This window comes from Pan troglodytes, chromosome 3 (assembly GCF_028858775.2).
Source record: "Pan troglodytes isolate AG18354 chromosome 3, NHGRI_mPanTro3-v2.0_pri, whole genome shotgun sequence".
In the NCBI taxonomy this organism is placed as follows: domain Eukaryota; kingdom Metazoa; phylum Chordata; class Mammalia; order Primates; family Hominidae; genus Pan; species Pan troglodytes.
The window spans coordinates 25,998,207-26,012,132 of NC_072401.2; the positions used below are offsets into that span (position 1 = coordinate 25,998,207).

The following is a 13,926-nucleotide window of genomic DNA, read 5'->3' on the forward strand; positions in this document are numbered from 1 at the left end:
TACCATCTGTAAAATGGGTAATAATGCCTGTCCGGGTTGTTAAGAGATTAAACTTAAGTGCATGAAGCACCTTTCCCATCTGACTTTTGAATCTCCTCTCTTCTGTTGGTTGAGCAACATGGCAGGCTTGACTGAATTATCCACACGGTGGCCTGTAATTTGGCTTTGTTGATGAGTGGATGAAGACACAGAGAATGCAACTGGTGGAAAACAGAGTGGCTTACGAGCTCAGAACTAGAGCCAGAAGAAGAACACAGGCCTTTGTTCCTTCCAGTGGTCTAACATGTCTCGTTAGGTCTTCTGCCCAGTGGAGTTCAGAAGGCCATGCAAGCACATCTCACTCTTCACCATGTTTTTGTGTGGGAGTGGTCAAACATCATTTCAATTTCAGAGCTGCACTTAGAAAAATGACCATTAAGACTCTTACCTTTTTCCCCTGTAACTTCAGCAATGCTTCTTAAAGAGTTTTCATTTTTGTCTAGTCGCTACTTTCTCATTCCTCCCAGTGCTTTCCTCTGGGTCTGAGAATGAAGGAAGAAGCCCTTTTGAGGTCTCCAGCACAACCATGTCACCTCAGTGACTTCCATGGGCCATTAGGCAGCCAGTCAGCAGCATTTATGTCCTTGCTATCAGCAGGACATGGAATATGGGGGAGGAGAAGTCATTTCTCTCCTGCTGATTCAACATTCATTAACGTGTTAGCAACAGAGGGGGCATTGTTAACTGCAGCTCCCATCTGAACTACAGACTTCCTAGAAAGATTAATGCTCTCTTCAATATGAAACAACAACAACAACAAAATGGTTACAACCAGTCCTTTCAGAAAAGCAGGCAAAGATGTGCTGTTTTACTCCTCCCAGACCCCTTGCTTCTCCTATTTCGACCACATTTGAAAAAGGATTTCTCTGTTTCTACCATGAATAATACTCTGTTGTCCAGCACATTGCAGCGACTTAATTTCCTTTGTGCATGGACCTTTTTGACAACCAGTAGGCACTGGAGAAACTAATACCATCCAGGGTCCATCATCTTCTTCCTCTTTTTTTCCTTTTTCGAGATGAAGTTTTGCTCTTTCACCCAGGCTGGAGTGAAGTGGTGCAATCTCAGCTCACTGCAAACTCTGTCACCCCCACCCGCCCCGGTTCAGCGATTCTCCTGCCTCAGCCTCCTGGGATTACAGGTGCCCACCACCGTGCCTAGCTAATTTTCATACTTTTAGTAGAGACAGGGTTTCTCCATGTTGGTCAGGCTGGTCTCCAACTCCTGACCTCAGGTGATCCGCCCGCCTCGGCCTCCTATAGTGCTGGGATTACAAGCATGAGCCCCTGTGCCAGGTCTCCATCATCTTCTTTACAGTGAAGTCCAAATGGTCTCAACTTCCTCACTTCTTTACTTACCTCTTAATCCCCTGCCATTTAGGGTTGGCCCTTGACACTGCCCTGAGCCTGTTCCTGCCAAGATCACAATGTCAATAAACGCTGTGGTCGCTCTTCTGCCCTCCTCTTCCCTGACCTCCCTATGGTGTTACCCAACCTTCAGCCACTTTCTGCCTCTTGAAAAGTTCCATTCCTCAGCTTCCTGGTCTGCAAATATTCCTCTTTCCTCTTGCATTTTTGGCACTTCCTTATCACTCTTCCTGGGCTCTTCTTTTCTCTGCCAACTCTTCAGCTCAGATGTTGCCAAACATTTTCTTTTTTTCTTTTTGCAGTGGAACCTTTTTTTTTTTTTTAAACAAATGAGATTTTGTGTATATTTGAACCCAATATAAAACACAGAAAACCACAGTTGCTATGGTTGAAATCATGGGTGGCACTTTCCCTCCTCTTATCTCCTCTCCCAGAATCCCCAAGAGCTCCTCTCCAGAATCCTGGGCCTCTGAGAAGCCACAGCCTATGTGATGAGGTTCTATGTGAGTCTTTACGCCTCACTCCACTCATGCATCCTGGATGGCCCCAACCCTCCTGGCCTAACAATGACTATCCTTTTCTCCAAATGTGCTGTGTGTGGAGGGGCAATAAACAAATGCTCTTTTCTTTCTTCAATGCTTCTTTCAAGCATTTGAAAAATGAGAGGAGGCAGATGGAGAGCGAAAAATGTCAGCTTTATTATTGACAAAGCTGCGTAGAGAATGTCTTTACATCATTAGCCTAATGGGTTTGCTATCTTTCCTAGAGTTAACTCTCCCATCAGTCCTGGGCAGAACTGGAATTCCCAGCCATTTATACAGAAGAGATGAGGTTCTCCCAAACTCACCAATCAAAAGTCACTCCTTCTCCCATGGGGAAGAGTGGGCACAGAGACCAGGAACACTAACCTCAGCCAACAACGATGGCTCCACTCCCTGGGGGTGTCTTGTGGTTTGTGAGGCACTGAGGCATTTAGTGTATGGGGAACTGTGATACCAGGCATCCTCAAACACACAGAACAACTCAACACATGAAAGAATTGTCCAGGTGCAGTGGCTCACACCTGTAATCCCAGCACTTTGGGAGGTCGAGGCAGGTGGATCACCTGAGGTCAGGAGTTCAAGAGCAGCCTGGCCAACATAGTGAAACCCCATCTCTACAAAAGTATGAAAATTAGCCAGGCAGGATGGCGGGTGTCTGTAATCCCAGCTACTCAGGAGGCTGAGGCAGGAGAATCACTTGAACCGGGGAGGCAGAGGTTTGAGTTGAGATTGCACCATTGCACTGCAGCCTGGACTACAGAGTGAGACTCTGTCTAAAAAAAAAAAAAAAAAAAAAAAATTCTCCTGAATCTTGCATGACCTTTGAACATCTGATCGGACATTCCATACATAGGTGAATGAGGATATAATTATCTGTATCTAGGCTGGTTGCCATGGCTTATGCCTGTAATCCCAGCACCTTGGGAGGATGAGGCAGGGGGATCACCTGAGGTCAGCAGTTCAAGACCAGCCAGGCCAACATGGTGAAACTCTGTCTTTACTAAAAATTAAAATTAGCTGGGTGTGGTGGTGCACGTCTGTAATCCCAGCTACTCAGGAGGCTGAGGCAGGAGAATCACTTGAGCCTGGGAGGCGGAGGTTGCAATGAGCTGAAATCGTGCCACTGCACTCCAGCCTGGGCGACAGATTGAGACTCTGTCCAAAAAATAAATAAATAAGTAAATATATATATATATATATATATAATCTGTTTCTAGAACATTAATCTATTTTTACATACTGAAAGTACTTTTTGCACAGTTTTTTTTCTTTTCTTTTCTCTTTTTTCTTTTTGAGATAGAATGTTACTCTGTCTCTCAGGCTGGAGTGCAGTGGCGCAATCTTAGCTCACACTGCAACCTCTGCCTCTCGAGTTCAAGCGATTCTGGCACCTCAGCCTCCTGAGTAGCTGGGATCACAGGTGCGAGTCACCAGGCCTGGCTAATTTTTGTATTTTTAGTAGAGATGGGGTTTGGCCATGTTGGCCAGGCTGGTCTCAAACTCCTGACTTCACGTGATCCACCTGCCTCGGCCTCCCAGAATGCTGGGATTACAGGCATGAGCAACCGTGCCCTGCCTTTTACAGTTTTTATACGCACTATATACTGAATTTTCTAGAAAAGCAAATACTGCACAAATTGAACGCCGATTATACTTTCATAGATTGAGAACTTACCTGAGGGTTGTTCAATAATTTAGAAAATTATGAAATTTTCTGATGACAACGGCTCCTGTAGTATTTTCACCGTTAATGCAATAACACATTCCTGTATTGGTTGGTATCTGTGGCTGTTGCACTTACAGTGAGAACATCTGACTGCTCCTTTGTGGCTTCCGGTAAACTTCCACCCAAATATTGCTCAGATGCATGCAGCTCCCTGCAGGCGCCATGGTTCTCTTTCCCTCTGGCCTTTGCACTTCCTGTGCTTCCTGCACTTATCTGAGGAGTGTCCCTGAGTATGAAGGAAGAGTACCTCCTCTAGGTTTCCAGAGTGTTGCTCACACTGCATCTGAGTCTCTGTCTGTCTGCTGCCTCTGCCACCAGACCTTAAGTTCTGCCAGGGTAAGGACCCATGCACACTGCTGGTTTCTGCATCCCTAGTGCCTGACCCAGGTTCAGGCACATGATAAGCAACCCTTCCCTCGATATATATCTTTGCATCAAGAAAAATAGCATCTATTTGAAAAGCTATAAATCTCTGGTCCATCAGGAACTAATGGTGGAATCTTCCCGTCAAAGTCAATCGCAGGCAAACTAAAGGTGAAATAAAGGTCTCAGCGAAAAGGACATTTTTCCTCCCAAGATGATCTTAGGAGGCCTTGTCTTTCATTCTTTAGTGTTTCTGCCAGAAAATCAATTGTTAAATTATTCATTGAGTCAGATCAGGTCATTTTGAAAGTAATCTTCAGAGTGAGTGAATCTTTATCAAAGTTGACACTATTCCTGATATCTGAACAGATTAGTTTTATAATTTAATGCTTAATCTGTCCACAAAACACAATGAGAAAAAAATGCTGCAGTAACCTGGGTATTGAAGGACTCGCCTTCTTGATTGTTTTTATTCTCTTTTTACCTTATCAGGTGAATAAAACTTGAAAGTAATAAAAAGAGACTCATAAAACAATGCTCATTTTGATTTACACTTCTAACCCCTTAATTATCAGCAGCTTAACTGTCTCTCCTGATTTCCATCTGACTTCAGGCTGAGCGACAGGATGCACTCATTGACTCAGAGACACTGGCAGGGGTCATAGAGGTTATGCGTATCTATAAGTCAGAGCAGGTGAGTTCAAAGTCACCAAGGTGAAGCTGCATGCATGGGTTCTGCTCTTGACTCCTTAGTTTGTGGCCTTGGAGAGGCACCCCCTCTCAGAACTTCCTTTTCTTTCTTTCTTTTTTTTAAATTTAACAGAAGCAGGGTCTCCCTATGTTGCCCTGGTCTCAAACTCCTAAGCTGGAGGAATTCTCCGGCCCCAGCCTCCTGAATTGTTGGGATTACAAGTGTGAGCCACTGCTCCCAACCTGAACTTCATTTACTTCAGTGGTAAAATAGGGATGAGAGTGTCTACTTTGCAGGGTTGTTGGGAGAATTCAATGAATGATGGATAAATGGTCCGTGAAACCAAGAAAATGCTCAATGAAGGTTAGCTTCCGCTCCAAAGGGACGCACAATCACTGTGCTTTCCTCTCTTCTACTCCTTATGCATTATCTTTGGCCTTAAACCACACGGGAACATCTCATTTCTTCTTTTAATTCGATCCCTCTGTTACAATTTGGGTCTTCCTCAGAAAGTCTGTAAGGTGGTGACTGCATATTTATTCTGGTAGAATTAGGGAGATTTGAGTGTTTAATAAAAACCATGGATGGCCGGGCATGGTCGCTCATACCTGTAACCCCAGCACTTTGGGAGGCCAAGGTGGGAGGGTCGCTTGCATCCATGAGTTTGAGACCAACCTGGGCAACATAGCGCAGACCCCTGTCTCTACAAAAAAATAAGAAATTAACCAGGTGTGGTGGTGTGCCCCTGTAGTCTCAACTACTCGAGAGGCTGAGGTGGGAGGATTGCTTGTGCCGGGGAGGATGAGGCTGCAGTGAGCTGTGATGGCACCACTGCACTCCAGCCTAGGTGACAGAGGAGACCCTGTCTCAAGAAAAAAAAAAAAAAGAATACTTTAAAAATTAAAAAAGAAAAACATAGGTATGGCTCAAAGAGTGAGATTTTCTTCGCTAACACTTCCAGTGACTGGAATTTTGGAAAAAATTCAGCTTCACCTTTTACAAAGACCCCAGTTCTATTTACAAAGAGAACCTGACTCCACCATTCATCAAGCTGCAAAGCACTTAGCATTTTTGGTTGGCTAGGATTCACTTATATATTACCTTGTACCACAGGCCAGGATGACAGCTCTTCCATGTGGAGTATCAGCAACATAAGGCCAGGGGCCGTGTCTGTCTACATCACTGTATCTCTTAGGACTGTGCCTGATACCTAGTAGGTGCTCAGAAATATAACTGCCAAACGAATGAATAAATATATCTCACCCATTCATGGAATCATAGTATTGAAATTGACTTGCTACTTAGGAGGATATGATCAATAGTTTTATATCCCCCAAAGCTTTCCGTAGCCCCAGGAATTTTCCATGTGCTAACCTGATGATGGCTGATAAAACTGCTATGTTTTGGGAGTTGTCTCCATATAGAACAAAGTTCACTTTGCTTTGCTGTACTTCACAGCTCGGCCTTGATTAGACAGTTAGAGGAGATTCAGGATAATTTGTGCCAGGGAGAAAACCAATTAAAGCCCAAATGGAAAGAAATTAATGGCCTGCAGTAATTCTGTGGTCTGAGGGCAAAGTCTCAAATCTCTCCCTACCTAAAGCCAGTGCTGGGTTTTCCAACCTTCTCAATGCTTTTGTAATGCATGTTTGTTGTTGTTGTTGTTAATGTTGAAATTCCTAGTGAAATAATGGCCAGACAACTGTTTATAGCCCTTACTTTAGTAAATGAGAAAATCTGAAAAATGTCTTCCTTTGTGTTAATTTTACCAGATTTATACCTTGGCAAGTCACTGGGTGGAATTGGAACAGTTTGGGAATCAAATATATAGTAACTGGAACAACCCTATCATTATTACCAGTTTTAAATTACTGTGGCTGTTATCAGCTGAAATGCTGTAGGAAAATCTCAATTAATTGGACATGAGCCTTCTAGGAACTGCAAGTAATTTGATAAAACATAAAATGACAGAATAATATCATTTAACCAAGTTCCCGTAGGGGTCTATATCTATGCTGCATGCTCAGGGCTCATTTGGTCTACATTTTGCATATTGCTATCACTAATACCTACCTACAGCATTAAAAATGAGAAGTGGCCAGGTGCTGTGGCTCATGGCGAGACCCTGTATCTATTAAAAAAAAAAAAAAAGAAGAAGAAAAAGAAAGGATGAAAGAAAGAAAGAGAAAGAAAGAAAAGTGGCTAGAGCCACTTTGAAACTAAAATTTTAATTTAATTCAAATGTTAATGTAAATTTAATTTATTAAACATTCCAGCTCTATAATATTTTGAGTCATGAATGCATTTTTATTACGACATAAACATCCAGAAAAGTACAGAGTATGATAAAGTACCAACAGAAATGAACATATTGTTAATTTTTTGATGTCTTTGTTTCAGACATTTTTAAAGAAGTAATGCATTAAAGATAAAATTGAATGGCTAGGCGCTGTGGATCACGCCTGTAATCCCAGCATCTTGGGAGGCTAAGGCAGGGGGATCAACTGGGGTCAGAAGTTCAAGACCAGCCCGGCGCAACATGGTGAAACCCCATCTCTACTAAAAATACAAAAATTAGCTGGCCATGGTGGTAGGTGCCTGTAATCCCAGCTACTCAGGAGGGTGAGGCAGGAGAATTGTTTGAACCTGGGAGGCAGAGGTTGCAGTGAGCCAAGATCGCACTACTGCACTCCAGCCTGGGTGAAAGAGCGAGACTCCGTCTCAAAAAAGAAAAAAAAGATACAACTGAACCTCTCTTTCCCCATTCCAGAAGCTTCTGTATCCTTCTCATCCATGTCTTTATAGTTTATTTATGAACAACATATAGCATTCTTTGAATATTTAAACAAATTGCATTATACTATATATAATTATTAATATATTATTATCTATAGTATATGGCATTATACTATATATAATATAGTAATATATTAGAATATATTATGAATATAATAGTACTAATATAATTATATTATAATATAAAACTTTTTTTTTTTTAGATGGAGTCTCGCCCTGTCCCCCAGGTTGGAGTGCAGTGGCGCTCTCTCAGCTGACCGCAACCTCCCTCTCCTGGGTTCAAGGGATTGTCCTGCTGCAGCCTCCCGAGTAGCTGGGATTACAGGAGCACACCACCATGCCCGGCTAATTTTTTTGTATTTTCAGTAGAGACGGGGTTTCGCCATGGTGGCCAGGCTGGTCTCAAACTGCTGACCTCAGGTGATCTGCCTGCCTCAGCCTCCCAAAGTGCTGGGATTACAGACCTCAGCCACCATGCCCAACCTATAATATATAATTATGCTATTATTAGTATAATAACAAAATATATTATTATACTAATATGACATATTAGTAATATAATTACCAATAGAATAATATATTACTTATAGTATAATGCCACATACTATAGATATTAATATATTATTAATATACTATACTAATATACTATTAATATAAATATATCCTATATTATATATAATATAATGCCATTTGTTTACATATTCAAAAAGCTATATATTGCTCATAATAAACTATAAAAACATGAATATATAATATACTATAATATGTAAAATATAATATATAATATAGCATATAATTTTTATTATAAAATATAAATATAGAATATATGCTATATTATAATATTATGCTATATTATATGTAATACAAGTACATAACATAATAATATATATTATATTCTTAATTATATAATATATAGTATATGTTATATATATAAAATACTACATATATATACAAAACTCTGCAACTTGGCTTTTTTTCAGTTGTTATAATTTCGGGCCCTATCTCTATATATATATTTATCAAACCTCCCAGGTTTGATATATAAGAACAAATGTCAGGCTGACACAGTGGCTCACACCTGTAATCTCAGCACTTTGGGAGGCTGAGGCAGGAGGATTGCTTGAGCCCAGGAGTTCAATACTAGCCTGGGCAACATAGTGAGGCCCTGTCTCTACAGTAAATAACACATTAGCTGGGTGTGGTGGTGCACACCTGTGGTTCCAGCTACTCAGGAGACTGAGGCAGGAGCATCCCTTGAGCCCAGGAGGTCCAGGCGGCAGTGAGCCGTGATCCCATAATTATTCCCATCCTGGGTCACAGAGTGACACCTTGTCTCAAACAAACAAACAAAACCCCCAAATTTCATATATAAATAAATTTTATTCACTTTTAACCCCTCTAGAGAGTTTCAAATTATAAATATGTCAAGATGCATTTATCTAGTGCCCTAAGGCTGATAAATTTGGACTGTTTCTAATTTTTTTCCTGTTAAAAACAATGCTGTAATGCACATCTTGGCATATTTTTTGGGGGGAATATGTATGAGAATTTCTCTATAGTCATTCATATTTCTTATGATTCCTGGTATGTTTGGGCTTGTTTTTACTTATTTAGCTTTTTTTTATAGTATTTTTTTTTTTGAAACAGGGTCTCACTCTGTTGCCCAGGCTGGAGTGCAGTGGTGTGATCTTGACTCACTGCAACCTCCCCTTCGGGTTCAAGCAATTCTCCTGCCTCAGCCTCCCGAGTAGCTGGGATTACAGGCGTGTGCCACCATGACCGGCGAATTTTTGTATTTTCAGTAGAGACAGGGTTTCACCATGTTGGCCAGGCTGGTCTCAAACTCCTAGCCTCATGTCATCTGCCTGCCTGGGCCTCCCAAAGTGTTGGGATTACAGGCGTGAGCCACTGCCTATAATGTGTACCATGCTTTTTCTTTGCTTCTTCATCCACTCTTTCCTCTTCTCTTGTTTAGAAGTTAAACATTTGATTTATTTTCATTGGTGGTTAATTATTAGCATGCATGATTGCAGGTTTAGAGCTAATGAAAATCTCTATTATTTCCTCAAACAATACAAGGAACTTTGCATGCTTTTACTCCTAAAACCTCCTCCCATCTTCCGTAATATTGTTGGGCAATATTTTAGTTTCACTTACAAAATAAAAATAAATCCTCCCAGTTGCTCTTCATTATTGTTAGTTATCATAATTTTACAGCGAATATTGTTTAGATTTATCAACTTTTTAATCAATTCCTGACTCATCATTGGCTTTTTGCGTTATACACCTTCCTTATAGGTTTGGTTTCTTACTTGCTGAGATATCATCTTTGTTATTTCTCTTAATAAGGAATTGTTTGCAGTAAAATTCCCTAACCTTTTGTGTCTGAAATATTTCTTTCTGCTCACTCCTGCATAATGATTTGGCATGTATGCCTGATACTACCTCCCTCCTCTCGTCTCTATCGGCCCTGTAGGACTCCTAGTAAATATATGCTGAATCTGTTCCTTCTGTATGAACTGTTTCCTGACTGCTTTCATACTTTTCACCTCTTTATGAGCTGCATTTTGTGTGATTTCCTCAAATCTACCTTTTAGTTTATGAGTTACTTCTTTAGTGTATTGTATAATATGTTCGTTGAAGTTTTATTTTTAATGACTCTCATTTTATTTCTAGCTCAGTTGAATTTTTTTAAAAATTTCACAGTCCCCCCCAATCCTAGTTTTGTGTTGTATTCTTTCATTTTCTTTTGTTTCTTTCTTTCATGCATTTTATTCCTGTGTATTATTGCCTGCTTGAATATATGATTTTAAGGTCTCTTTGAGATGGCTTTATATGTATAGTTCTTGGTTCTAAATTCTGTTGCATTTGCTGTGCATACTAATTTTCTCTTACAGCAGTTATTTACTTCATGAACTTAGTAATTTTTTTTTTTTTTACCATGAGTTTATCTTTGCAGGCAGTGATTTTCTGTGAAATGCGTGTGCTTATTCCAGACCTTATCGATCCAGACCAGTTTTTTTGTTTTGTTTTGTTGGGTTTTTGTTTTGTTTTGTTTTGTTTTTTGTTTTTGAGACAGAGTCTCACTCTTTTGCCCCAGCTGGAATGCAGTGGTGCTGTCACGGCTCACTGCAGCCTGGACCTCTGGGCTCAAGCGATCTTCCTGCCTCTGCCTCCCAAAGTGCTGGGGTTACAAGTGGGAGCCACCCGCCTGACCAGCTTTATGTTTGTTTCTCGGAATGGGTTCTTTTGACTGATTGGTAGCATGGATTAAGACCACAGGTTTGTGTATGATGCAGGTGGATGTTCTGCTTTCTTTCAAGTGATTCTCTTTTTTTTTTTTCTTGAGACAGGGTTTCACTGTGTCACCCAGGCTGGAGTGCAGTGGTGTGATCATAGCTCACTGCAGTCTCAACCTCCCAGACTTAAGTGATCCTCCTGCCTCAGCCTCCTGAGTAGCTGGGACAACCAGCATGAACTACCACGCTAGGTTCACTTTTTAAATTTTTAGTAGAGATGTGGTCTTACTATATTGCCCAGGCTGGTCTTGAACAACTGGACTTAAGCAAACCTGCCTCGGCCTCCCGAAGTGTTGGGATTACAGGCATGGGCCACCATGCCCAGCTTGATTCTCATACTTTGGAAGATGGTCAACTTTCTTGCTGTGTTTCTGGCTAATAAAAGGACTTCTGTTGGCTGTTTCTTGGTGCTCAGATTTATGCTGGGGTGAGGGGGTGGTCAGTTCCAGCTCCCCACCTCTCATAGGCTGAGAGGTTCTGAGCATTTGTTAATCATCAGTCTCTGCAGTATTTATCTAGCTCTAATACCCTCATGGACTATTTCTTTTTAGCTCCTGCTCCCTGCCCTGAAGTCTGGGGGATATTCTTTTCTTATTTTCAGAATTGGCCAGGTATTTAAAAACTGGGACAAAGGGTTTAAATTTTATCTAGCATTTCTATGTGATGAAAATGGAAGAGTCTCCCCATCTGCAAAATTAATTAGAAGTTCAGTAATCAGTGATTCCATTTTTTTGTATAGGACATTACTTGCCCCTTTTGAGCCTTGAGATCCTTAACTGTGTTTAGGAGTAATGTTAATATCTACCTAATAGGATTGTTGTGAAGATTAAAGAAAGCAGATAATGGAAATGTTACTTAGAGATCAGCTGGGGTCTTGCTACTCCCTTAATTTTAGATAAAATGTTCTTCAACCCCAGCCTTCATGCAGTGAGTGGGGAGGTGGTAGGGCTTACCTTCTGCTCATCTTGGGTTTGAGTTTCTGCATGTGGTGAATTAATTCTGTTTAAGTATTGCCTCTATGTCTTAAACATGCTGGGCTGGGCATGGTGGCTCACGCCTGTAATCCCAGCACCTAGGGAGGCTGAGGCCAGTGATCACCTGATGTCAGGAGTTGGAGACCAGCCTGGCCAACATGGTGAAACCCCATTTCTACTAAAAACACCAAAAAAATTAGCTGGGTATGGTGGTGCCCGCCTGTAATCCCAGCAACATTGGAGCCTGAGGCAGGAGAATCGCTTGAACCCAGGAGGCGGAGGTTGCAGTGGGCCGAGATCACACCGTTGCACTCCAGCCTGGGAGACAAGAGCGAAACTCTGTCTCAAAAACAAATAAGAAAAAACAAAAACAAAACACACAAAACAACATGCTGGTCCTCTCCCATAATGTGTTTCCCCATGTGGGAATTTTTGTTTTTTTGAGACGGAGTCTCACTCTGTCACCCAGGCTGGAGTTCAGTGGCGCAATCTCGGTTCAGTAGCTGAGATTATAGGCATGAACCACCACACCCGACTAATTTTTGTATTTTCAGTAGAGACAGGGTTTCGCCATATTGGCCAGGCTAATCTCGAACTCCTGACCTCAGGTGATCCACCCGCCTCGGCCTCTCAAAGTGCTATGATTATAGGCATGAGCCACCGCACCCAGCCCATGTGGAAAAATTTTACAAAAAAAAAAAAAATCACCAAAACATAAGCCACCTTCATAGGGCTCTGTGCATTGTGTTACAGATACAGTGCAAGACGTTGTACTGAAAATTGAAGGATCCCTTGATCATTTCAGCACCTTGAGATCCATCCATCACCATATTGACTGAAACCCCCCACCCCACCTCCCATGTTTCCTCTCCTCTCTCCTCCTCATTCCTTCTCTCTGTGTTTACCCTAGAACTCCACATTCTTCTCATTTCATGAGGCAGAGTGGTTCGGCTTTCTCTAGCTTTGAGCACCAAATTTCCTTCTGCACTCACTTTTCGTAATTGAGCCAAGGTGCTCAGTGAACTTTCCAGATAAGAGACTCCCTGTCCTTAGAAGGAAGTTGTCATTTTAAATACAAGTTTTTCATTCCTTTGTATGTAAAGCACAATAACTAGCACATAATAAACACTCAACAAATATTAGCTATTACGATATCACAATTTCCACTTTTAAAGTCTGTGATTCTTTTTTTCTTTCTTTCTTTCTTTTTTTTTTTTTGAGACAGAGTCTTGCTCTGTCACCCAGGCTGGAGTGCAGTGGCATGACTTTCGCTCACTGTAACCTCTGCCTGCCGGGTTCAAGCCATCCTCCTACCGCAGCCTCTCAAGTAGCTGGGACCACAGGCATGTGTCACCATGCCCAGCTAATTTTTGTATTTTTTTGTAGAGATGGGGTTTTACCATGTTGCCCAGGCTGGTCTCGAACTCCTGGGCTCAAGCGATCCGCCCACCTTGGCCTCTCAAAGTGCTGGAATTATACGCATGAGCCACCATGCCTGGCCAAGTCTTTGATTCTAAATTAGATTTAATGACTGATTAAGCAGAATTGATTTCAAAAGGGAAGTATGGAGGCAAAACAGTGACTATCCCAAAGTTGAATTAAAATTATTATTATTATTTTTTGATATGGAGTCTCACTCTGTTACCCAGGCTGGTGTGCAGTGGCGTGATCTCAGCTCACTGCAACCTCTGCCTCCCAGGTTCAAGCGATTCTCCTGCCTCAGCCTCTTGAGTAGCTGGGATTACAAACGTGTCACCACGGCTGGCTAATTTTTTGTATTATTAATATAGACTACCATGCCCGGCTAGAATTTAAATTATTTTGTATTTACTTACATTCTTATTCCTTTACTAATGCATATGAATAAAGAAAATACAGATGGCTGCGTGCAAACAGTGTATGATAATATTAAATTAAAAAAAAGAAAGTAGGCTGGGCATGGTGGCTCACGCCTGTAATCCCAGCACTTTGGGAGGCCGAGGCGGGCAGATTGCCTGAGGTCGGGAGTTTGAGACCAGCCTGGCCAGCATGGTGAAACCTCGTCTCTACTAAAAATACAAAAATTAGTCGAGCGTGGTGGCGCATGCCTATAATCCCAGCTACTTGGGAAGCTGAGGCAGGAGAATCAC

General features: G+C 41.6%; 1 long non-coding RNA gene across 3 annotated transcripts in view; it reads right to left on the reverse strand.

The window, feature by feature from the left end:
- LOC104006009 (uncharacterized) overlaps nucleotides 1-13,926 on the reverse strand; it is a 52,277-nt gene that overhangs the window by 17,590 nt on the left and 20,761 nt on the right. The window contains exons 3-4 of one of the 3 annotated variants that reach the window (XR_010156497.1): nucleotides 6,802-6,859; nucleotides 428-521 (exon numbers count right to left, since the gene is read on the reverse strand). This is a non-coding gene — a long non-coding RNA (uncharacterized LOC104006009). Of the gene's footprint in view, nucleotides 1-427; nucleotides 1,130-6,801; nucleotides 6,860-13,926 lie in introns of those variants that run through there. The other 2 variants (XR_002943515.3, XR_008547466.2) reach the window with 2 other exon arrangements.